At 37.2% G+C, this 27,431-nt stretch overlaps 1 protein-coding gene and 1 long non-coding RNA gene across 51 annotated transcripts in view; one reads left to right on the top strand and one right to left on the bottom strand.

Annotated features, from left to right (window-relative positions):
• Positions 1–6,187, bottom strand: part of LOC103160919 — a 65,378-nt gene extending 59,191 nt beyond the window's left edge. For 38 of the 50 annotated variants that reach the window (XR_004771895.1, XR_004771897.1, XR_004771896.1 and 35 more), the window contains exon 1: positions 5,701–6,187. This is a non-coding gene — a long non-coding RNA (uncharacterized LOC103160919). Of the gene's footprint in view, positions 1–5,691 lie in introns of all 50 variants that reach the window. The other 12 variants (XR_004771904.1, XR_004771912.1, XR_004771910.1 and 9 more) reach the window with 2 other exon arrangements.
• The window catches only part of Kcnd2 (potassium voltage-gated channel subfamily D member 2), a 484,656-nt gene that overhangs the window by 77,793 nt on the left and 379,432 nt on the right, over positions 1–27,431 (top strand). The gene's annotated exons all lie outside the window — the stretch shown is intronic.

The raw sequence follows: 27,431 nt of genomic DNA, 5'->3' as shown, positions 1-27,431 counted from the left end.
CATCACCTGGTATGTTAAGATAGACTACTTCAGCCATGATTGAGAATACCCATCCTTTGTATTTTAGAAATATGTGTGTCTGTGGGTATACAGAATCATGTGTATGTGCATGTATGTGAGTATGTACACATACACATGTGTTTGCATGTAGAGGTCAGAGGTTGATGTTGGGTATCTTAATCCATTGTTCTCTATCTATTGCTTGAGCCAGCATCTCTCTCTGAACCTTGAGCTCATTGATTGAGCAGAGTAGGCCAGAAAGCCCTGAGGATGCCCCTGATTTCACTCCTCCAAATGACTCCCTGTATCTGACATTTTTCTGTGAGCACTGAGGATACAAATTCAGGTCCTTCTGCTTGTGTGGCAAGGACTGTGCCCACTGTGCCGTACCCCAACCCCATAATGTTGAGTTTCTCCTAAATCTGTACATATTTTATTTACTGTTATTTAATTTGGGTGTTTATTCTAATGTTTTTGGAAGGCACATTGGATATTCTTCAGTCTACCACAGCAGTAAACCAGAATTTACATATGAGCAACTTGTCAAAAGAGTCCATAATGAGATAGCAAACAATAAACATTTCTTAATACATGTATGAGCATATGATTATAGATGTCTATGGTATAGAATCTTAAGAAGAACTTTTAGAGAGCCACTGCAGAGCAGAAACTATTGCACTCACTGGGCTTCAGATTTGTGGGAGACCTAACTTACTTGCTGGAACTCTTTTCCCAACAATATAAATAAACTAATTTTCCTAATTTTATATCCACACAAGTCATGTACTTTTATTCACCATATTTTCTCAAACACATACACAGTCACACAGACACACTTGCACACAAGCACACACATACATGTAGCACACACATATTCATGCTGACCGCACACATGGGCTTTGCTAGAGAAGGAGAGTGTTTAACTATGCCTTTCTGGAATTACTGCACCTGTCTTTACTGTTTTAGCCCAATGAGGTCTATAGGGGTTGATTCATAAATAGCCACTACTAGAGTTTCTGAATATATCATCTCATGTTTTTCATTAGAAAACATGTTTTACTGTTATTATTATTTTGTTAAATTAGAGATAGTTCCAGCTGTACCTCTTCTACAGATGCCCCCGAGACTTGAGGCTGTTCTTTTCTCAGGGAACATCAAAATCACCATAGGACATCTGGGGAAGTTTTATTAAAAGTACCATGTAGGTTAAATCATTCCCTAGGTTACTTTTTGGGCAGCTATTTAAAACTAGATATGGTTATAAATATATTTCAAGCATCACCTAATAAAATATAGAAGATCTATGGTGCCCTTGAACCTCCATTTTTATTATTTATCAGCCATGGTTTTGTTTTACTGTCTGTTACACTGTTCTTCATGATAGCTATCAAAAGATACATGAAAAAGGAATCAAAATTTACTGCTTATTTAGTGTACTCCCATTTAATTCCTTTATTAGTGCAACGAATAGATATATAAATATTTTATATGTCTACTCACTATATATTAATTAAATTTGTCTATGTAAAGGATAATATCTTAGTAACTCTATAGATAATAAATAATTTTCTTCAGAAATGACATCATTTTTTGAGATAACTTATCAGTATTTATAGAAATGAACGCATCATTAAAGCTTTCATCTGTTGCCTTTGAATTCAGATATTCTAAGTGATGCTTTCAAGATCTTAGGCATAATTTTTATTGAGTGAATACAGTTTCCTTTCTCAGCCAGTTTATTTTATTAAATATCAAAGTCCCATGTTAATATAATGTTAAGATTGTGGGTATTCACCTTCTTAACTCAAAACATGAAAAGTTGGGCTTTTATAACAGCATTAATTTCCCTACATTTCTAAGCCTTATATTAAAGTGCACTTTCAGAGCACCAACTAGCAATCCAGGAATTATGTATAATCAGTGTTGGACAAGTTAATGTTACTGAGAGCATCTACACTTTCATATTCTCTAATCTGTTTTTAAATTTACAGACTGAGCAGTGCAGTAATGGAAATATGCTGCATTTAATTTCCAGACTATTATAAAGGAGAGAAGAGCAGATAATAAAGAAGGAAACATTGATAACGACTATATCAGTGATGACTATTTCACTAGAAAATTTAATGTCAAATTTGTGAATTTTTAATCAGCATGCTTAATTTCAGAATATTTACACTGATAATACAGTTGCTTTATTTCCATCTCAGCTGTTAGTCAATTTGAACTACAGGATAGAATTCTGTTCCTATGGTAGCTTGTGACTGACTAAACACCTGCTAACAGCCAGTGAATGTAAAATCACAGAGACCAAACCTGTTTTTCCCATCAAACTTCTATTTTGAAAGAATGCTGATGCAAGCAATATATAGATAGGTGTGTTAGATGTAAACATGAAGTCACTTAAAAACTACCACACAAAATGAGTTAAAAATAAAAACCTGTCTTAAACTCACATATACCTTTGTACTTTTGTACAAAGATTGTGTTAGGAAATAGAAAAGCTCTGACATCATTGAGCTTATTCAATCCATCTTCATCTAAAGCTTTTATGGAATTACTGTATTCATAAACAAGCACATATTTCTTCTGGAAAAGACATACGTCTAGAAAATGCCATTTAATATTATGCTTTACTTACTTTGGAAACATCACTTAGGTTGAACATTTTACTATGCATTACAGGCTACATTATATAACATATAACACATACATACACTAGACTATTTATTGCATATTACATGTATCTTAAAAATTGTAAAATCAGCCAGGCGGTGGTGGTGCACGCCTTTAATCCCAGCATGCGGGAGGCAGAGGCAGGTGGATCTCTGTGAGTTCGAGATCAGCCTGGTCTACGAGAGCTAGTTCCAGGACAGCCTCCAAAGCCACAGAGAAACCCTGTCTCAAAAAAACAAAAATAAAAAATTGTAAAATCAGAGAATGTCTACATCTACACAGAAACACACACACACACACACAAGCAAAGTTTATGATCACAGGTCTCAAATCTCCATTAGTGTTGACAGCATACCCAGTGCACACAACAAAGCTGCATATGATAGCACTTCCACCATAATTTCATGATTTTATTTATCAGTTCTTGTTCGGAGGTCAGGTGCTTGGGTTAACAGTTACAGGTTTCATATTATTTATTTTTGGAGTCCAGATAAATGTAGACCTAGTTAGCATTTCCCTTCATTGTGGAATTTGGCATGTTCCAAAAATTACTGTGGTGAAAAATATTTTTCCTGCAGTCTGGCCTGAACCCTGCCAACTCCTGGTGCTACATTCTCTTCCGTTTTTTACTATAGCATTCAGAGAACACTGAATCACAACTGCATTTGAGAATGTGAAAATGAAAAAAAAAAACTCATTAAACTTTTTCCTCCTAGTAGTACACATGTTATCCTCTGTAATTACATGTCCTGGATGAATTTCTTATGCCATCCTGCCCTCTTCAGACTATGGAAGTTTAAAATGCTCTTAAATGGAATTAGAGTGTTTGAAAACCTTGATACAATATATTACCAGGTTAAATCTGCTATAAAGTTTGATTATGTGTTACTATCATACTGCATATTTTTAGAAGATAATTATAGAGACTCGTAGTGAATTGAGGCATACATTTGCATCCTGCACATTGTATTACAACTAAGTTACATATATGTAATTAGGGAAAATTAACATTCATGTATTTGGTTATTTTTTGTTATCAACTATATATTAGATGTTTTACCTTGGACATTATAATATAAGGTCAAATCTGCAGGTTTGTAACCAACTTTAAATAGAACATATTTGAAAAAATGTTATATCACTGTTGATATATGTAGCTTAATTAGTCCTGGAATGACTGTATCTAGACTCAATATGTATTATCTTTCATTTTTGTCATTATTCCCTCAGTCACTTATGTAATAATCCACTATATTAGGTATTATAACCTATCTGCAGTGACTTTATAATAATTTATAAATTATTTCATGCTACATTTATAAGCTATTTATTCATTTATTTATTGTTTAAATGAGAAAGAGAATAGCACAGCTTTAGGATTTACCAATGTACCCAACTAGCAATTTACAGATAAACGTCTTGTGCCTATGACTCTGCAACACAGAACGTGTTTTTTTCTAGCTTTGTGTCCACTGATTTCACATATCGTAGTTCCAGTAGAAAGAAGTGGTGGAGAAGAGGTGGGGTCTGGGAGAAGAAAACTAGTTACTGATAACATCAGATATAATTGAACATACTGGTTTTGGAGATAGAAAATTAAAACTGCCTTGTAAGTCTATCACTTCATTGACTTTGATATTGATGGGACCTAAGAAAGTGACAACAAACTATTTGTATCCTCATCTATTCAATGCTTACATAGTAGAAACTGGATTTACTCAGAATGTGGGGACAGAATATACTCATTTCTTTTAAACCCTTGATCTCTATAATGCATTAATATTTTGCATGATGAACTACATTATTTCATTCTTACACATAAAGAAATTAATCGCTGTCTCAAGAATAAAATCTTTTTGAGTGGAAAGCCAGTGTAACTCCTCTATTGATGCAATCATATTTTGTTTTGAAAAGAATAGTTAATATGATGGATATTTTCAATCATACTTTAAAGTTTCATCAAAGTGAATGATGTGAATTTGCTGAAATAATTTTACGTGTTTTGAAGCTTCCAAATACTTCAAAACCATTTCACCATTATCATTTGAAGACATTTAAAATGCAGCATATAAATATTATATTAAAATGCATGAGAATTTGAAAGTTGAATAAAACTTGGAACAATACTATTTTATTAATCTAATGCAGGATATTAGAAATTTCTATGTGAAAAAAAATGATCTAGCAAAAATGATCTAGCCAATGTCCAAAATAAAGGAATGGTTTTATAGAAAAGTGTACAAAAGTTTCTTGATGTGGATTCCAATTCCACATTGTAGCTGCTTTTTGAGAAACTGTCCCTTGTTGAGGTTTGATGTACCATTAAGAAAGACTATCCAGTTATTTGAGCATGGTAACCAAAATGCATCTCCCTTTGGGGATGTAGAATTTTGTTTTTATATTTTTTAAAAAGCCAGCATATTCAATATATTACATACAAATATATGTATGATATGAGGGCCTAGCTGTCTTCCACTAAGCCAGTCATTATGATGACTCTCAAAAATGTGGAAGTTGCACTCTTTTAGAAACAGTAATTGTAATGGAAAGGTGTTATTGAGTAAGTGGTGGCTATATTATTATTATTATTAGTAGTAGCAGCAGCAGCAGCAGCAGCAGTAGTATTATCTTTAATTAATTAGTACAACATAGTAGATTTGGAAATAAGTGGCTGCATCCTCAAGTCTGAGGGTAAGGGAACGCTCATATCTTTTTCCAGTCATTAGGTTTATGTTAGGTAATCTTGATATACTTTGCATAGGAGATGCACCTTGCTGAGCACTCAAAACAGGCACCTGCCTGAGGATAACCTCCCTTGATGCAGGCAAGTATGCTTTAGGTAAGTGGTATTTTGTTTTACTTAAGAAAATCTAACTAGAAATTCTGTACAGAAGACACGAAGTACATTTTATTTGAATTACAATTTATCAACTGAAATATCTGGATGAGGAAATTGCTCAGTATTTAACCACACTTGCTACCCTTGCAGAGAAACCAGGTTCAGTATTGAGTACTCACACTACTCACCCCCTAGAGTACCTGTAACTCTAGTTCCAGAATTCCCATAGCCTTCTGGTCTCCAGCCTCCTGCATGTACATGGTGCACATACCTACACTCAGGCCACACATATACACAAAGAATACAAATGATTTTAAAAATTAAAATGTGCAACCATAGCACTCTGACACCTCTATGAAAATATATGTAATTGAACAACATATCACAGATTTCTTTTAAGGGGTAAAGATTCCATCCTGGCACAATCTTTGTCCCCTTATTCTTTCTTCCTCTACTGTGCCAGTCTGATGATAAAGTTACTCTGTAACGATATGTCTTTACTCCAAAGCTGCCCAAGCCCTGATGCCACGTGGGAGCTTTCTGCCAAGCCACCTGAGTTCTGCCTGCCATGTTAGGGACTCAAATAATACCCAGAAACTTATATTAGGTACAAATGCCAAAGACTAGGACTTCTCATCTGCTAGCTCAGTCTTAATTATCAACCATAATCATAAGACTTATCTTATCGATGACGCCTTCTGCTGGTGTCCTCTTCCTGGGATCACATGGCAGGTCTAGAGCAGAGAGCAGGAGGAAGAGCAAGAGAGCGACTTCCTGTTTGTCCCTGCTCATATATGAGTTGCCCTGCTATGCCACTTCCTGCCTGTATCACAAGACTTCCTACTACATTTCCCAGAATCCTCCTTGACTCCTAGTTCTGCCTAACTTGCTTCTTCATTGGCCAACAGTACTTTATTCAACAGCAAGTAAGATAAATATACACAGAAGGACATTCCCCATCATTACTCTGTCTTGCCTCACTTGCAACATTTGATACTTTCTACTCCGCAAATCTATTCTATCGAGAATCTCTGCCCTCCAAATTTCAGCATTGGTTACTATCTCTGAGTAATTGCTCGTGATAAACATGCTATATTATTTGAATAAATTCCTTATAAATGTGAATAAGTAGTAAGATGATCACTCAACATATTCTCAAAATTAGTTTATATCTGCTTATTTCACTGAACGTTAAATCTAGTTCCTGTTTTCCTTAAATTATCAGAGTGATGAACTTTTAAAGCATTACAGTTTAGGAGCAAGAGCTGTGAAATACCAAATAATTCACTTGGATGATAAAAACTACTAGAAAGAACAAGCTAGTCTCGGTGAGAGTATGAATCCTGCAAACCCAGTGTGTAACCTTGAATTGAGGGAAGGCACCTAATTCTTTATGCAAACTTCCCATGGCTAATGCTCTAATGGAAAGCTTCTCAGATGCTTCAAGGTTCTCAGGCAGAAGGACTACCCTCCCTGATGAAAATGTAATCATAAAATTCCTTACAAAGTCATCAAATAATATGGGCTCATAAATATGCCCTTAATGTCATATAAACTATAATTATACCGCTGAGAGTATAGCCACTTCATGGATAATAATATGTACTCGGCCCTTTTTATAAACATAAATCATAAAGACCTTGTAGTGTGAACTCTAAATCACAGATTAATATTTTGAGTGACTACAAGTTATATAGTAGTGTATTAAGACAACAGGTGAGAAATGAGATGATCATAAAGGTGAAATTGTATTGCTAGGGTTTAATCATAACCATGATCATGGTACAACAGTCCTGTTTCATTCATGAAGAGGGTGTATTCGAATGTGGAATCTTGGGAAGGCATGACCTGCTAATGCTAAAAAAAATTAACAGTATCAGAGAAGAAAACTAGGCACAATTTCCATGCCATTATCAGCTTTTGCTTTGCTTGCCCTATTTACTTAGCTAGTGTGGACTAAGGATCTAGTATTGCACATGAATCCTTGCTAGCCCCCTCCTCCTTCTGTATTCTTTGTGTGGGCCATACCATCTGGCCTACTCTCAAGTCCTATGTGAATCTAGACATTTTCTCCTTGTTATTTCTAGTATGGGTAGGTTTGCTGGGGGTGGGAAGGGTTAGAGTGCTTTTCCGGTAAAATCAGTTCCAACACACCTCTGCCCTGCTTTTCTTTCCAGATCATTTTTTCAGATCTCTTGTAACACTTTTAACTCCTTTCTAGGTTTCTATTTCTGACTAATTTCTCTTTTATCTAAGAGAACTGATGAACATGATCAGAGTAGATAACACTTATTAACCAAGTGTCACCAGGAATTGGAAATTCATGCATAAGGTTCTCTGTCTGCCTCAAATAGTACACAAAATCAAGTGTTGTTGTTATTCAATTTAAAAATATTGTGGGACTGAAGTATGCATACTTATTAATTGAAAAAGCCATGTTCAAGCTCAAGATTTATGAATAATTCAAGATCATTTATATTTCAGTTTGCTCTTCCTACTTTACACAGGTGGCTTACAATTTCTTAGGGAAGACTTTCCCCTTTAACTATCCGCAGGCTGCTAATTTAATATTCATTCATATATTCATGCATGTAATCAATTAACACCACTATAGCAAATAACATGCCCCTAGTTTTGTAAGAGTTTGACATATTGTTTCTCATCTTTCAGAGTATTGTCATCAAATAGTTAAGAGAAAACAAGTACTCTGCACAAACAAGAAGTATATTGCTTTACAAGGGCTGTCACAGCAAAGCAGCAGATCATATTTAAATGAAAAATGCTTCTCATAGACTTAGACACTGTTGGTTCATGACCATTGTATCTGGAAGGAGCTCTGGTTACTCTAGGGTATGTTTTCCTTGCCTTGATAACAGCCAAATGTGTGCACCTCGTGTCCCTTGGCATTCTTACTAGGGTGCAAGATGCACTGGGTGGGGTTCCACTTGAAAACAATTCCTTCTTTGGTGGTCTTTCCCCCCAAAACAGTAGCAACATTGGTGGTTAGAGTTTCCACATTTATATTGGTGATAGGTGAAACTCAGTCCAGTCAATAACTGATAGCAAAAATGATCAGTAATTTCAGTAAGTTAAAAATCATTTTTAGGATTAGAAACTGCAGACTTAGGTACTACATAGGTTGAGTGGATTCTGATAAGTGTGTTGGAGAAAGGAGATATAAATTAGAACTTTATGGGCAGAGAGATAGTAAAAAACTTTGACACAATATTAGGATGGAGATTGAACATGAGAAAAAAATGATGAACTGCCCATATAGGATTTAGATGTGAATAACACATACTTTTAGTTGAGATGCTTATGGCCTGGAAAATTCCTCTCAAAAGTGACATCAGGATTCAACTTGTAGTTGGATATAAACCTGTATATAAAAGCATCTTCACATTTTAAACCTCAGAACATGAATTTGCAAGAGGCAATTATTTCATTCACTATTCCAGACACTGAGTAATACTGTACTGTTCATATAATAGATACTCCATAGACTTCTGTTGACTATAGTAGTCAGAGTTATGCCAAGGTATATGTTAGATGTTTTGAGAGAAACTCATTCATCACTTTTTGGAGCTCACTCTTTCCCATTGTAGTTGTTGAGAGATGAGTACACCGTCATGATATTTGGCACTTCCCACAGTAGGAACAGATTGAGCCCTGTCTGCAGCTTACCTTCAGAGAGTGTTTAGAAAGATTTTATATCCTGTGCATAAATAGTTTCTTCAGTTTCCTGCCAAGGATGGTGCCCTTTTCTCTCTGCAACACTCACATTCTGCATATTACAAGTAATTAAGATAGTATGTGGTAGGAAGGAAATGGTGTTATATTTGGCTGTTTGATGGCCTTTGACTTTTTCAATTATTGTGTGACTGTAACACTAATAATTGATACCATGGAGTAAGTGACATTTCTAGATATTTCAGATGTGATGAGAACTTCATTATGATTCAAGGTTTTATGTGTCTTTCCCAATTCTTAGTACATATAGTATTTAAAATCCAAAATTTTATCTTTTGGGTAAACAATAAGGTACACTTTATTGCTCATTGTTCCCTTATGTTTTCATAAGTGTACTTACTAACATGAAGTAGAAAGCTAAATTTTAAGAATTCCTTTTTAATGATGAAAATTCATAGCATGGGAACATAATTCCTCAACATCAAAAGCTTTTAACCAAGGGAAATCATGTAAACAGTGCTTCATGGACAATATAACAGTGCCCACAGATTCTGTCTTGTTACAGAGAGCAATACCAATCATTGATACCATCTCTTCATTTTCTGTACTGACCTTTGTTATGAACCATGGCTGATAAGTTTTGCAGCTTAAGGGCAAAGACCTGAGTCTTTTATCAAGCTACTTTGTAAGGACATCCTTAAGTTTTCTAACTTTGTGATCCAAGAATTTATGGGAGTTTGTCTTTGATCTACCATTTGCCCTTACTCTTACTGCATATATTGTAATTTTTAACATATCAATTTATTATTAAATCTTTGATCTTACAGCCTTGGGAAAAGTACAAGATGTGAAAGCTACAAAAATCAACAGACTATACCTAACCTCTGTTTAAAGATTTTGCTTTTGTGATACTATTATTTGCTGTGTAACATTTGCTTTGAAAGTAGGTAGAATACTCTAAACACATTTTGACATGTTTTATTTATAAACAATCATTTTACAAATCAATCCCACCATTCCCTCTCCTTCCTATTCGCCCATGCTCCTTACCATCTCCCCCAACTCATCCCCCACCAGCTCCCCCAAGGATAGTGAGGCCTTCCATGGGAGATCATCAAAGTCTGCCATATCATTTGGGGAAGGCCTAGGCCCTCCTCCATGTATCTGGGCTGAAACAGTATCCCTCCATAGGGAATGGGCTCCCAAAGACCATTTGTACACTTGGGATAAATACTGGTTACACTGTTAGAGGTCCCATAGACTGCCCAGGCCTCCTAACTGGCACCCACATTCAGAGGGTTTGGTTTGATCCAATGCTGGTTACCCAGCTTTATGACTGGGGTCCCTGTATTCTCACTAGTTCAGGTCAGCTGTTTCTGCCGGTTTCTCCGGCATGGCCTTGACTCCTTTGTTCATCCCTCCTCCCTCCTCCTCCTGGTTTCCAGGAGTATGGCTCAGTGCTTAGCTGTGGGTGCCTATAAAAATGTATTCTAAATTCATTTTAAATTAAGGATCTTACTTAGGTAATCTAGAAAAGAGTGATGTCTGCCATTGATCCCTCCATATTCTCTCTTTGTTGAAGTAAATGTAATTTAATTTTTGCCTTTAAAGTTTGATACTAATTTGGCAAACATTCCACCTTAACCAGAAAGAAATTAAAAAGTTAAGTATAGTTAAACAACAAAGAAGGCACTTTAAGACACTTAAAGCTTCCAGATAGAAATGGCTAGCTACTACACAACCAAAGCCATAGAAATATGATTAATTTTTGCTTTGTTCATTTTTCCACATGATGAACCTGTTATGATTAAATAATGGATTAGATTCAGTTAAAATATCACTACAGGCAATATCACCTATCTTTGTTGGCATGAAATTAAGCTCAAATAACTATCTTTTATATAGAGATCCCACATCAGAATGTGACATTAGTCTTTTATTGTGGCAACTGAACCCTAGCTTGTTTGAAGGGCTTTTACCAAGTGTGATGATGTTCACACAGTTTTCTGAGTTATCCATAAATAAATAAGTAATAAGCAAATACATGAGTAAGATGGTTAACTTTATTTATTTATGGGCTGTCATAGAAGTGTTTCTACCTGGAAGAAGGTCCAAATTTTTGGGAGATCTGGTGTATCATTTCTAAAGAGTTACAGATTTTTCTCTTAGACAAGCCTACTTCAAAATATCTCCTTTCTGTTTTTTTTTTCTCTTTTTTGAGATAGAGTGACTAAAAAGTTTAATGGAACACATCTAACACTTTCTTAAATATTATCACTTTATTACAATATTATTTGGCTTTATAAGATTCACTTTGAAAGTACCCTGAAGTCTGGTGTGGTGGCACCTACCTTTAATTCCATCACTTGGGAGGGAGAGGCAGATGGATCTCAGTGAGTTCGAGGCCAGCTTGGTCTACACAGTGAGTTCCAGGATAGCCATTATAATAAGAACAACAATATCAACAAGGAACAAAAGAGACAATAAACTGAGTGATATATTTAAATTTTTAATCAAGGATCTGATTAGATAGTGTTGCATTGATTGAAATGCTTTGGTGAATTTGAAAAGTTTTTTTTAAAGATTTTATTTATTTATTATGTATACAGTATACTGCCTACATGCCAGCAGAAGGCACCAGATCTCGTTCAAGGTGGTTTGTGAGTCACTATATGGTTGCTGGGAATTGTACTCAGGACCTCTGGAAGAATGGTCAGTGCTTTTAACCGCTGAGCCATCATTCCAGCCCAAGTTTTCTTTTTTTTTTCTCTTCTTTTTTTGCATTACTTTTATTTTTGTTGTTACTGCTGCTCTTTTTACTGTATTCCCCAACCACAGCAGAAATGTATTTTTTTCTCCCAACATTTCAGTCCTAGATATGCTGTCTCGTTGCTTGGGATGTGGGACAGTTTTCCCATTTAGAAATGAAGCATATGTATATCCTCAGATCATACACATTAAATTTTTCCTGTGCTTAAAAAGACAGTCTGTACAATTCATGAGTTTGAAGCTTCAGCTTTGAGATTTGAGATGTTCGGGGCAGGCAAGAAGGAGGGATGGTACTGGAGGGAAAGGGTGAAGCATGCTAAACATGCTTCATGGAAAGGAGCTTAGGAAAAGCATCTGAATAGCAAAATGGTCAAGGCAGAAGTATTTGCAAACAGCCTGGAAGGTCTAGTGCACAGACCGGCTCTAATCACCATTGATCCCTATTTGGCTCATTAATGTAATGGGAGAACCTGGTTGAAAGTAAGTTTCAAAGTGGGTTCTAATTCTATTTAAAGACTGTAGTGCAGCTGACTATTTAATTACCTCAAGGAGTCTAGGCTATTTCTGTACTGGCAGAACTGAAGGGAAGCATCCATATCTCCTTATCACCTTCCTGCCTTTGTAGATCCCGCACACATCATGTGAGGATTCCTTGATGATACAGAAAGTAGATTTAAAAATATAGGAAGAAATCAATAGCTTAACATTAACTATAGCATCTGTAATTAAATCTACCCCATATTATGGGCTTAGAGCTATAATTTGTTCCCATTCATTCCTAAATTACAAACTCATAACTGAACCTGAAGATAAAGAAAGTGCAGCCATAAAATCTTGATACCATTAATTTTTCCAAAAAAAGGTTAGCTCAGAACTCCCTCCCTCTCTCTCTCTCTCTCTCTCTCTCTCTCTCTCTCTCTCTCTCTCTCTCTCTCTCTCCCTCTCTCTCTTTTTCTCTCTCCCTCTCTCTCTCTCTCTCTTTGTGTGTGTGTGTGTGTGTGTGTGTGTGTGTGTGTGTGTGTGTGTGTGTGTGTGTGTGTGTGTATTAGTTTTGGAAACACTGTAGAACAATTTCTGTGTATCCTGACCATAATCATTTACATTTAAATTATGATTTTGTCTGGTTGAAATCCAGGACTATCTTACTGATACAATTTTCTGCTAACAATTTGACATTTCATAGTCCTGTTCATCTTGAGGTTAACTGAAGGTATCAAAGCACAGCTAATTAGGAAAGGAAGGAATAAAACAAGTTTTGTTTTCAAGATCAGGAAATGGTGACTTTATACTAAAAGTCTGGAGTGTAATTATATTTACAAATAAAAAATATGTAAATAGAATGTGAACACTACAGCATACAAATTATAACCAAGACAGGAAACCAGCTAAGAGGCAGCAGCTGATGGCTCTCAGGGCCTCTGATTCTCACTCCAGCTTTGTAATAACCAGAGAGCTCCCCTTGGAAAGTCATTTATCCTTCCTGAACTGTACCTTTCACAAGAAAAAAAAATAAGAGCTTTCATTGAATTTGGCCAGTGGTTCCTAACAGTCTGTAAGTCTACGTCATAGGCTACATTTTACAGCTTCCTATCAGAGTCGGCTTCTCAGTAAGTGTATTTTATATTAGTAAATCACACAATGTATTCAGTTTTTCAATTGAATATTATTTCAGATTAGACCAAGGTAGAACAGAGCCAGAGAAAGTCGAACAGGATAATGTACTTGGTAAAATATTGATTGCAGAATATATTGGGATGTAACTGGGCAGGGGCAAGGAGAATGGAGAGAGTAGAGCACTTTTGTAGTGTTAACTCTAGTGTAATTCTCAGGTGCATAGGAATCTCTCACATTACATATATAATAAACTGAATTGCCAGTCTTTTACCCCAAATTTCTTTAACTACATCTTTAATAGTTCAGATGTTAGAAACCCTATTTTCAGTTCAGGAAATCATCATGGCAACTTTCTATATTTCAATATGCCATAACTTAATGTAATCTATGGCTTTTTGTTAAAATACTGTGTCTCTTGGTTGTATATTAGATAGAGGTCTAGCCTAGAACGAGAAAGGTCCTGGGTTTCATCCTCTACATATTCTAAAATGAGTTGAGCCAAGTACACAGGCATGTAATCTGACTCTCAAGTAGCAGAGGAAGATGGGATATGAGGACTTCAAAAGCAGGGTGGACCTTTGCAAGAGGCCCAAGTGGCATGTATTGCACTCATGTCAAACAATAAGTTAGATTCTCTCTCTTAATGGAATGATTTATAGTATCATATAGGCAGGACAGATTGTAGATCAAAGTTTTTTTGGCTAGGTTGACGTCCCAGTCTCATGGCTAGGAGCTTTGCCTGATTATAGAACATGGCCAGCTTAGGCTCTGTATCCCCTAATAAGAGGTGACTTTGTTAGCATCATTCTCATAGATTCCAGGGAGTTTCCGCTGAACTAAGTTACTACATTGCCCCCAAATGACCCCCAGTTCCAGTAGTCTCTTCCAGTACTCTCTCCCTCCATCCTTCCCTCCACAACCTGATCACTCCTGTTCTCATTCCCACCCAACCCCTCTCCACCCACAAAATCTATTCTTTTTCCCCTTTCCAGGGAAATACATGTGTCCCCCTACTGCATTGAGCCCTCCTTGGTACCTAGCCTCTGTGTCTGTGAATTGTAGTATGGTTATTGTTTGCTTAACAGCTAATGTTCACTTACAAGTGAGTACATGTATACCAATGTCTTCTTTCTGGGTCTGGGTTACCTCACCCAGGATGGATTTTTTTTTCTTGTTCCATCCATTTGCCTCAAAAGTTCATGATGCTATTGATTTAGCAGCTGAATAATATGACATTCTATAAATGTACTACAATTTTCTTTATCCATTCTATAGTTGAGGAACATTTAGGTTGTTTCCAGTTTCTGGCTATTATAAATAAACCTGCAATGAACATAGATGAGCTGTCAATGACCAATTCTGAGGAACTGCCATATTAATTTCCATAATGACTGTACTAGTTTGCATTCCCAGTGGAGTGTTCCCCTTGCTCTACCCCCTTGCCAGCATGGGCAGTGTCTTGTGTCTTTTCTTAGCCATTATGACAGGTGTAAGATGGAATCACAGAGTAATTTTGAATTGCATTTCCATGATGACCAAGGGTGTTGAAAGTTTCTGTTTCTCAGCCATTTGGGAGTCATCTTTTGAGAATTCTATGTTCAGATCTATGACCCATTTTTAAATTGGATTATTTAATTATTGACATCTTTAGTTTCCATAAGCCCCTATGATCCCTCCTTAATTGATTCTGTGGATTTTCTGGTGGTGTCTTTGATCCCTCTGGCTCCTACAATCCTTCCTTCTCATCCTCTTGCACAGGATTCCCCCAGAACTCCCCGAAATGTTTGGAAAATGGTCTTTGCATCTGCTCCACCAATTGCTAGATGAAGCCTCTCTGATGATGATTATGCTAGGCACTGATCCATGAGTGTAGAAGAGTACAATTGGGGTTTGTTTGTTTTTTAATTTAAGTTTTTGTTTGGTTTTGTTTTGTCTTTGCCAGTCTTGTATGGTTCTATTCTAGGTCTCTGGACTATCCAGCCTCTGGTTTTGACCTTCGAGGTTGATCAATGGAATAAAATTGAAGACCAAGAAGTAAATCCACACACCTATAGACACCTCACTTTTCATAAAGAAGCCAGAATTACACAATGCAACAAAGATCACATCTTCAACAAATGGTGCTGCTCTAATTGGCTGTCAGCATGGATCTAAATGCAATTTGATTGATAGCTATCACCCTGCACAAAACTTGAGTCCAAGTGGATCAAAGACCTCAATATAAATCCAGATACACTGAACCTGATAGAAGAGAAAGTAAGGAGTAGCTCTGAACACATTGGCACAGGAGACAACTTCCTGAAAATAAAACCAATAACTCAGGCACTAAGATCAACAATCAATAAATGGAACCTCATGAAACTGAGAAGCCTACAGAATAGGGAAAAATTTTCCCCAACTCCACATCCAACATAGGCTGATATCTGACATACATGTATATGTCAGGTAGCTCACAACTGTTTACAACTGTGGCATCAGGATTCAGAGCCCCTTTCTCAACTCTGCTGGCATCTACACACAAATACACACACAAATACACACACAAATACACACACACACACACACACACACACACACACACACACACACACACACACACACACGGAAAAGTAAATAAGTATTCTAAAATAGAAAGTATTTTTGAGAAACACTGCTTCTTGCTACCATACTATTTCAAACAGCTGCCATCTCTCCTTTGCACTACTGAGCCCACGTGACTAGCTTGCTACCTCAGTCTCTGCTCCACTTCATTATGCAATTGTAACCATTATGCAGTTGGTTTGGTCATGTATGTTGCTTTTATGGCCCATACCATGGAATGGCTTTCAGTTGTATACAGAATAAGATAAAATAAAAACAAAAGAAAGCAAACAAAACAAAACAAACAATTACAAATCCAAGCAAACAGAAACAGTTTACACTGTCATCATTGTGGCTCTGCCTGGTGTCCCACACTGGCACTGTTCTCTGTTAGCTCTGTGATCTCCTACTATAATACCCGATAACTGTTTTTCTTACTCTGCTTGACCTAACCTCTCTTCTTTGCTGATTCTAGCTATTTTCTTACATTCCTAGAGCATATGATGAGCTCTACACTCATTAGATTCTGTTTGGGATTCTTCTCCTCAGATAGTTATTTGCTATATTGATCCATGTTCCTTAAAGTTTCTGTATTACAAAGCCTCAGCATTTCCTGCTTTGTTAATTGAAGCATCCCAAGTACCTAAAGCAATTAATTCCTAGATTATGATAAATATCCATTCAGTGTTTGGTGAGTACAACATCTTAGATGCGTATTCCTACCTTTGGGACTGTGTCTTAATTTTACAGCTTCTATGGCAACTTAACCATCGACATCTACTTTCTGCTTGAGTTCACCACAGAACCCAACACTTCCCCTGGGTGCCATCAACTACACTGCATTAGTAATATCATCAAGAAACAATGTCTTAATAACTGGAGACCCTTTCAGTGCTTCAAACTCTAGAGAAAAACATTGAGAAGTAGCCAATCCCATGTTCAAAGCAAAAGTAGTCACAGACCAGAGACATATCTTACATACAGGATAAACTAAGACCATGAGAAAAACAGATTGTAAAATGAAAAATTCATACCAAATATACAGGGAAAATATTGTCATTTAGAATTGATGTTGGTAAAAATAAGATTGTAGAGTTAGGAGAAAAAGCCAAAGTGTAGTTCACAGCTGTTGGTTTTCTTTTGGTGTTTGATTTTGAGATGAAAGAAAGTACTCCTGGATGGATTGGGAGACAGTGGAAGGAATAAGAAACGGGGAGGCATTTCTGAGGGAGCAAGAAGATAGAAAGGCTGAATTTTGTAGACTAAATTCTTATATGTCAGCTAAAAGCCAGCCAGAACCTGCCAGGTCCTGATTAAGGTGAGGACAAAGATGCTGGGATGAAGTCACAGATGGAAAAGCACTGGTGTTACCTCTGCAATTCCTTAACACTTTGTGACATGCATGGTTAAAGAATAGGAAAGAAGAAAATAGAAAATGCATAAGGGAGAAAAGTAAATGACATTTCATTTGTTCCTCCAAAACAGGATGCACATGCTTAAATGGGAGCTGTCTGGACAGCACATATACAAATTTCTATATGCTTTTAAGCACACACCAAGACACACACACACACACATACCCCACACCCACACCCACCACTACCACCACCACCAACAACAACAACAACAGCAAAACCCAGATACTTAGGTCAAGGTACAACATAATATAACTAAGAATAGAATGTTAGAACTTTGTTTTTAGTTTAAATAGAAGCAAAACATGTTTAATACATATTTTATATTTTTATTACAAAATTCTTTAAAGATTTTCAAATTTCAAAAGGGCTTGATGGGAATTGGCAGAAGGTACCTCTTAGCAGTGAGTCATTTTAGATGCCCATGAGTTAGGGTCTATTGTAGTAGCAAACAGCATGGAAGGGAGAGTAGGTTTCATCTTATCAGGTGTGATGTCATTAGACACAGGCATTTGAGATACCACAAGTAATACAATAGCTTCAAGATATTATGTTTCTCTGGGTATGCTGTCACATGATTCTCTTTTTTTTTGAACCTTCATGAAATTTTATTGTGGAATTCATGTAGTTAATAATATGATATTTAAATACACAGAGATGTAGATATAAATATGTATAGAAAATGTTTATATATTTAAATATGTAAAAATTTAACTCATTCTGGATTTACTTTTTTTGAGAACTAATAGGGCTCTCTCTCACTTCAACTCAATGTTCCTGGGAAAATAAAATCATGAGAATTAAAATTAACTACTCATTGTTATGTCATTGCATTAAAATATCCACAGAATAATGATTTTCTAAAAGTAAAGAATTCAATGGCAGTCAGATAGCTGAGAGAGGAAGAGCACTTGCCACCAGACCTGACAACCTGAGCTAGATCTCCAGAACCCACATGGTAGAAACAAATCAACTCCCACAAGCTGCTTTCTGACCTCAGCACATGTGCCCTAGTACACAATCATGCACACAATATAAAGAGACTTTAAATATATTCAAAAGTGAAACATTCCTAACTCATTAAATGTATCAAAACTAAAGTGACTACATAAAGTTAGATTTTTAAAAATTTAAAGAATTTTCTTTATTCTTCTCTCATATATAACATCCCTACTAGTTTTCCCTCCCTCCCCTCCCCTCCACCTCCCCTTTCCCCAAAACCTACTCCCTATCCCCACCCATCTCCCCTGTGAAAAGAGCAGGTCTCCCAGGAACATCAACCAAACAGGGAATAATATGCTATAGTAATACCAGCACATGCCGTCATATCAAGGCTGGACAAGGTGACCCATAGAAGGAAAAGGGTCCCATAAGCAGTCAAAAGAGTCAGAGATAGCCCATGCCCCCACTGTTAGGAATCTCACAAGAACACCAAGCTACTCAGCCATAACATATATGTTGAGGACCTATGTCATACCTACAAGCTTCCTGATCTCTGTGAGCCCACATGAGTACCAATCTGTTGATTCGGTGGATTGTGTTTACTTGGTGTCCCTGTGTCCCTTCTGGTTCATCTGATACTTCTTCAACCTCCTCCCCAGGACTCCCTGAGCACAACCTAATGTTTGGCTGTGGGACTCTGCATCTGCTTTCATCAGTTGCTGAATGAAGTCTCTCTGTGGTCTCACTGATGACGATTTTGCAAGGTTCCATCCCAAAACACTCTGCAGGCAGTAAAAATTATAGGTCAAAGGTTTTGTGGCTAGGTTGGTGTCCCCTTTATCCTCACATCCCCACTTAATTTGTTATTGTTATTTAGCCTCTCTCAGTCTATGGACCCATGGTTATTTATCTTTTAGTTCACAGCTAATTTCCACTTATCAGTGAATATATACAATGTTTGTCTTTTTGGATCTGGGTTACCTCACTCATGATGCTTTTTTTTTCTCAATTTCCATGCATTTGCCTGCAAATTTCATCATGCCATTGTTTTCAACTGCTGAGGAATATGCCACTGTGTAAATGTACTGCATTTTCTTTATGCATTATTTAGTTGAGGGACATCTAGGTTGTTTACAGTTTCTGACTATTGTGAGTAAAGGTTCCTACGAACATAATTGAGCAAGTGTCCTTGTGATAGGATAGATTGTCCTTTGGACATATGCTCAGTTGTGGTATAGCTGGGTTTTGAGGTAGATTGTTCCAATTTTCAGAGAAACTGACATATTGATTTCCAAAGTTTGTATAAGTTTGCAATTCCAACAGCAGTGGAAGAGTGTTCCCCTTGTTATACATCCTTGCCAGCATGAGCTATCACTTGTATTTTTATCTTAGCCATTCTGGCAGGTTTAAGAGGAATCATAGAGTCATTTTGGTTTGCATTTCCCTGATGACTAAGGATGTTGAACGTTCTTTATGGAACGTTTCTCAGCCATTTTTGTTTTCTCTGTTGAGAATTCTGTTTAGATCTTTACCCCATTTTTATTTTGCTTGTTTTTAATTTTTAAGTTCCTTATATATCCTGGATATTAGCCCTCTAGTACCTGGGAAGCTGAGCCTGAAGATCTGGAGTTCTGAGCCATCCTTGGCTCCATGAAGGGCTCTGTAGACTGACAAGATGGCTCAGTGGGTAAGGATGCTTACTGCTAAACTTGAGTACCTGAGTTTGATCCTTGGAATCCATTTTGGTGGAAAAAAAAAAAAAAACAGATTCCCATGTGTTGTCTACTAGTCTACACACACGCACGCACGCACGTGCATGCACACACACACACACACACACACACACACACACACACATGCACATAAATAAATGATGTTTCAAAACAGTTTGAGTAAGCCTGCTCACATAACCAGCATTGTGAGAGAATGGCTGGATATATTCCTATGATTCTAAGCCTGTGGGTCCTCATCTTTATGGCAATCAGAGCAGAATAAATAACTGAACAAAGTATTATAGAAGGAAGAAAAATTAAAGAAGGGATTCCTCTCAGGTCTCCAGCATGTAGTTAGAATGATAGGGAAATTAAAGTGAAGTACGGGGCAGTTTTTTCTTTCAAGTTAATGTGTAATTGAGTAACTTGCAGATATTTTCAAAAATTAATTTTGTGTTTAAAGTGTCAACCTAATAAAGTTCTAGCCACTTTGGTCTTTTTAGCTCTGTTTTGTTTTGTGGCTCAGTGCTACTAAGCTGAATTAGATAATGTGTCTGTGTTGGCACTCTTCACATAGAAGAAACTGGTATATATGTGGAAAGCAGGTAGGACTTGGAATGTGAGGGAAACACTTGGCTTCTGCCTTGCAGTGCTTGCTTTTTCCTCTTGAGAGCTAGGCATAATAAATCCTCTCTATGCCATGGCTGCCCTGCTCCCCACTGAATCCTGGTCTGTGGGGAGGCAATGGATTTGTCCTCAAAATTTATTTATCCTAAGAAACAGCAGAGCAGCATGGTTCTAGCACTGAAAGTTATGTGAACGTCTGTCTCTTCATTTGTTAAAGTGTTGATTGGATCAAATTCTTTCTAAACTTAGAATTTTATTAGTACTATGTGACCCTGGGCAGAATACCAGCATTTTCATTTTGACTATTTATCCATCTCATAATTCTTTCCTCCCTCTTTCCTTCCCTCTATTCTTGCTGCCTGACTTCGGTAGATTTCTGGTGCTGTGATAAACACTGTGACCAAAAGTAACTTGGAGAAGGAAGGGTTTATTTACCTCTAAGATGTAGCCCATTTGAGGCCATAGATGGATGTTGCTTGCTGGCTTTTTCCTGACAGCTTACACAAGTCTTCTTTCTTATATCCCAGGGGTCCTACCTGAGGGTAGCACTGCCCACAGTGGACTGAACCCTCCCACTTCAACTGTGAATCAAGAAAACAACCTTTGCCTTGCCTTCAGGCAATCTGTATAAGTACCAGCAACCGACTGCACCACTGGAGCTCGTCTTCAGGAAATCTGATAAAGACTTTTTCCCACTCAATTGGGGTTCCTACTCTAGCTTATATCAAGTTGAGGAAAATAAAACATAAAACCAACTAACCAGGACACTCCCTCTAATCCTTCTCTTTCTGCTTTCTATATCTTTTCATATAATCTAGTAAAATACTTGAAAGGAACTTTAAAGTTGAAAATTTCTGATACACCCACAATCTATATTAAAATATCCTAAGGAATACAAGTTCATAATGTGCTAGACACCATGCTTTATGATACATTATCTTTCAGAGATTTAGTAAGTCTACATGTTAGTTACCATTCGTCTGTCATAGTTAAGGACCATGTAGATCAAGGGACTTGCTTAGGGTCAAAACATAAAGCACACGATTGAAACCCAGGCTTCACATGTGGAGATCACTAGCTCAGAAATTCAAAATAAGCACAGTGCAGATGCTTTTTAACAACAGAACCTCTTCTCAAAAGGACTTAAATTTTATGATTAAAATCTTTTAAAATTGTTTCTGTTACTCAAAATTAGAATTTAATTCCATCATGTTCCCCTTATCTGTCCTCTGTCTAAACTCACACTCCTCTCCCCTACACCCTCATTCTCTCTCAAATCCATGTCATCTAGCATCTTTGTCTTTAAATTGTTGTTACATACATGCATACTTATTTACATACATGTAAAATATAACCTCAGTCTACAATACACACATATACATACATCATACATCATACATACACATACATACATACACACATGCAAACATATATATATATATATATATATATATATATATATATATATATATATAATTTCAGGGTTTACTCATGCCTGTTGGTGTCTTTCGTGTTTAAGCAGTCATACTGTTGACACCTAATGGAAGTAGCTTCCCTGACATTACGAGGGGACACAATCTCAGAGCAGATGTCCTGTCCCTCCGGCTCTTAAGTCTTTCTGTTCCCTCTTCCCAGGTGTTCCCTGAGCCTTAGGTGTAGCAATTATGTTGTAGATAGATTGATTGGAGCTAGGCACTGCACAGTCTCTTGTTCTCTGCATTTTGATAGTGATTTTCTGTAATTATTCCATCTGTTATAAAGAGAAGCTTCTTTATTGACGAGAGCTGCTTCTTTCTGTGGGTATAAGGATGCACATTTAGAATGCAGCTAGGGATTATGCTGGTTTGATTGGGTGTCAGTTTAACGTTCTTTAAGATCCATGGGCTCACAAGGCATGGTAGTTGAATAGGTTTGCAGTACCAAGTATGATTTCCCTCTTGATGAGCAGACCTTAATTCCAAATAGAGATCGTTTGGTTTCAGTCAACATATAAATACAACTCCTGCAACCTTTGGGTAATTGTGACATGCTGTTAATTGTTCTAGTTCATAAGCATCATAGTAGCATAGGACTACTGGTTACTTCCCTCCCTTGGAAGCGTGTATATATCATCTGATACCGTGAAAGTTAGTCACTAGGGAAGTGATTTTCAAGTCAGACCTAGCTTGTATCCTCCAGGCCCTCTGTCTAAAGTGCGTTGTGTCTTCACCAATAGGAATTTCCTCCAGCCTCTTGGAGGCCACCAAGGGCACCAGAAAAAAAGCTATAATGTTTTTGGATGTCTCTTGGACAACAGAGATTAACAACTTATAAAAAGGTTTGCTCATGTTTGGTGTTAGGATTTTTATTGGATCATCTATGATTCTTGTGGGGAGAATTTCCAGCCCAGATAGGAAAAGTCATTCTCTCTCTCTCTCTCTCTCTCTCTGTGTGTGTGTGTGTGTGTGTGTGTGTGTGTGTGTGTGTGTGTGTGTGTGTGTGTGTATGTGTGTGGTGTGTTATTGGTTTGGTTAAGAGATAATAATATGATTCCTTATTACATTTTCCAGACCTGATTAGTTTTCCCATTGTTAAAGTTTCCTTGCAATGACTAAGTTATTGTAGGGTCACTTCTGTGAAGAAAGGGGATTCAGCCTGTAGTGGTTGTTAGTTACAGAAATAGAGACCAATTAATTTTATAACCATTCAAAAGGAACAAGGAACACCAAGGACACAGCTGTTAGAGGTGTTTTCCCTCTTGTTGCCTTCCCAAGGTGACCTAGAAAGGGCAGCATCCACCCTGACAGACATTCTCTCTAAAGGTTTAAGTTCCACTGGGATGTTTGTTGCCTGAGTGTAAAAAAGGCCTGAGATAGTTGTTTTATTTGATACTAATTCAACCAGGCAAGCCATAACCAGGAGTGTCACATCTAAATGCCAGGATGCACTGTTCATCTTCCCTTTGCAATTGCACTCACATTATAGAACCATGTCAAGATCTGTTTGATGCAAAACATCTCAGGACAGACTGCTCTTTTCCACTGTTCACAATGGAAGAAATTGCTAGAATACAGAGTTAGAGCATCCTTTATCCTCCTTTTAGGTTCCCGGACAATCATTCTCTTTAATGACCAGACTGCTACCAGCTAGGTATAGGGATTTTGAGCGTTATTGTAAGTTTTTCAGTTTGAAAGTATTGAGTGAGTGAGCGAGAAAGAGGGGAAGAGAGAGAGAGACAAAGAGAGAGAAAATATATAATATATTGAAAAAAACAAATTATGCGACTTTGGAATAAATCTCATAAGTCTATCTATCTAAATGCTGGGGGGGGAGAGTCAGTTATCTTTATGGACATGCCCACTGGTAGCCTAACCACGCAAGAGTATATGGTCAAGGAAATGGGACTTGATGGAATTTTTTGTTAAAAAAGAGAATACAAAGTATTGTGGGTAAAGGAGGAGTTGAGGACCATAATATGATCAAATGCATTTTGTGATATTCTTAAAGAGCTGTTTTTTGGGGGCTTGGTTTTTCGAGACAGGGTTTCTCTATGTATCTTAGGAGCTTGTCCTAGAACTTACTTTGTAGACCAGTCTGGCCTCGAACTCACAGAGATCTGCCTGCCTCTGCCTCCCGAGTGCAGGGATTAAAGGCATGTGCCACCACTGCCCTATAAGAACTAATTTTAATGGTCAGCTTAAAGTACACCTTTGTTAATATGGAAATGATCCAGCCTTTTCATTTAAAAGTTACCAGACTCTTCTAGTGTATATCTAAATTATAAGTTTAAAATATTTGACATCATTTTCGTTTCCAATAAAATACAGAAAAATGTAGCTCAACTTAAGTGCATAAGCTCTATATGCATCCAATCTAAAAATTCAGAAGCATTAATTTTTATTAATGCATCCTTGGCATTTTACATTTGGTTAATAGTATGGAGATATTTGTAGGAAATTTGACTATAAGCCAGATTTCTTGGAAATAATTAATTGGCATCCATAAAGAATGAAAGGGTTGGAAAGAAGAAGATTGCAGTAAAGACACAGCGGGCTTTCATGGAAGATAAATGGCAGAATTAAAGGCAGCATTGAAGTGAAATTAAATCACTGTGTTACACTTCAAACAGTTTTTTTTTAACTTTATCAGAGTTGTGTTATTCATTGTGCTGAAAAGATTATACTTTCTGTGGAGAACCTGCAGGTGTTCACTCCCCATACTAAACTGAGCTGCTGTTTGGACCACCTGCCCATGTTGATGGATTACTGCAGTAGGGATGGTCCTTAACACCACCTGTGTTATCTTTGATCCTTTTGCTTTGATGAATGTATATGAGCCAGAGTCAAAGTTGACAGTTTGGGGTGGAGGTAGGGTGTTGGGATAGGTTTGTTAAAATAGAAGGGAGTGTGTCAAAGCATGATCAATTCAGATTAATGCTTGAATCATCTCACGGTGTCACAATGTGAACGAGTCAGCTCCCTTATCCTAAAAAACACCCTTCAAAGTTTGTGGCTAATTAGTTATCTTACATTAGTTATTTTCATTTAGTGTATTTTCATCTCAGCGAAGTTAAAAGATGCTCCTCCATGACTCATTCTATTTTTTTAAAGCTACTATTTTAATCTTCAAAAAACAACAGCTTGCAGGGGTCAGTCCTTTAAAGTAGATGCTTCAGTGACTGCAATTATTAATCACTCTCCTTCAGGAAATATATGAAATTAAATATTAAAGTACAGATCTAAACAGTCCCACAGTCTGAGGGCTTCTGAGGGCATGATTTCCTTATTAGCCTGAAATAGCTGACCTTCCTCAATCCAAATGTGGAAGCTGCATGAATATAAAATCCCTCATCTTGTCTCTATAGCTCATCATCTTGGCTTCGCTTCCTCTTCGCAAGCTATAGCTCTTTTAATAAGGCACACTTTCTTAGAAGTTGACTTTCTAGGATGCCATACTTACCTGCTGGACAAAGGTCCCATTTATCGAAAAGAATCATTAATACTATGTGCAGTCCCAGCACTCAGCCGCATGCACCTGTCATATACAAACCCAGCTTTCAGTGATTGCAATCAGTGAACAGAAGCCCCTTCTCTCATAAATCTTGATATTTGTCTAATGCAAGCACAGTGTGTTAAAAGATGCTTAGTGCTGGGGCAAAGTAGATAAAAATTAGGTGGGAATAAGGGAAGTCATAGCTCTGCCTGATTTAAAGTTGATATTTGAACAAAGTCATGAAGAATGTGAGGGATTTAGCCATAAGGATACTTGGAGGAATAACATTCTAGGCAGTGGGAAAGCTACAGTAAACACCCCAAATTCAAAGTCAAGACAGAACAAGGACAGCTTATGTAGGCTACAGCCAGCTAGTAATAGTGGGGGATGAGAGAGAGGGGAGGCAGCATAGACCCTAACACATGCTAGAGAGGATATAATTGGCTATTGAGAGAATCCTGTTAACCATGGGATGAATGGAAATGCTCTTGCAAACTTTGGAGTACAAACTTGATATTAGGTGTTTTATTGGAAGTCTAGATAAAATTTGAATATAAACACCGTATTCTAGTGGATTAGAATTAAATTCATAATGCAAAGTCTTAAAATGAATGTATTGACTATAGAAGCCAAAGACAATGTGGTGAATACTACCCACACAAATATTAGCAGCAATGTTAGTGGTAAATAATAACATGCAAAGCTGTATTGCATAAAGAGCCCTGATTTACATGTGCTAATTTAGCTGATCTCAGCGCTGTCTGGACTCAGGGCATAAAACATCCTTCCCATTTGCAAAAGAGTCCTATGAGGTGTTGAATATCACTCAGGTAAGAAGGGGGATTTAAATTTAAATCTAGGTTTGGCCAAGTATATGCTTTTAATTTGTACTATTCATGTCTTGAAGGAATTACACCAAAGAGGAAAATGAAACAATAACTTCTTCCTTTATAAGGAATCTTCTTTTGCCACTTTACAGGGAAAGCAAAGAACTTAGAAACGGATGCCAGGGCTGCAGGCAAATGTTTCTCTTCTTCAGATAGCTCATGCAGCAGGAACAAGAGTCTCTCACTAAAGGTTTATTTCTCCCTGGTGTTACCAGCCACTCAGGAGCTTTCTAGCAGCTCTGCTTCCTTCTGTCTTTATTCTGGGACTCATGATGAAGAAACTGTTCTTATCTGGGTCATGTTTGTATTACAAGTGATGGGAAAGAGAACATGCTTACTAAACCTGGACTGACTATTATTTTTGTTTTGTTTTGTTTTGCTTTGTTTTTGAGACAGGGTTTCTCTGTGGCTTTGGAGGCTGTCCTGGAACCACCTGTTTTAGACCAGGCTGGTCTTGAACTCACAGAGATCCGACTGCCTCTGCCTCCCTCCCAAGTGCTGGGATTAAAGGTGTGTGCCACCACTGCCTGGCTTGACTATTAAATCTTTTGACAGACATACATAATTCATCTCTGACCTCTTAATACTCACCAAAGAAAATCATGTGTCTGTTCACTAGTTCAACAGAATCTGTGCATATCACAGAGACAGATCCCACATGCAGGGAAATGAAATAGTTCAAGAATCAATTTGACACTGATTCCAAGCTCTG

This window comes from Cricetulus griseus, assembly GCF_003668045.3.
Source record: "Cricetulus griseus strain 17A/GY chromosome 1 unlocalized genomic scaffold, alternate assembly CriGri-PICRH-1.0 chr1_0, whole genome shotgun sequence".
Taxonomy (NCBI): Eukaryota; Metazoa; Chordata; class Mammalia; order Rodentia; family Cricetidae; genus Cricetulus; species Cricetulus griseus.
Note: the sequence above shows the minus strand (reverse complement) of the source record. Positions and strands in the feature narration are given on the sequence as shown.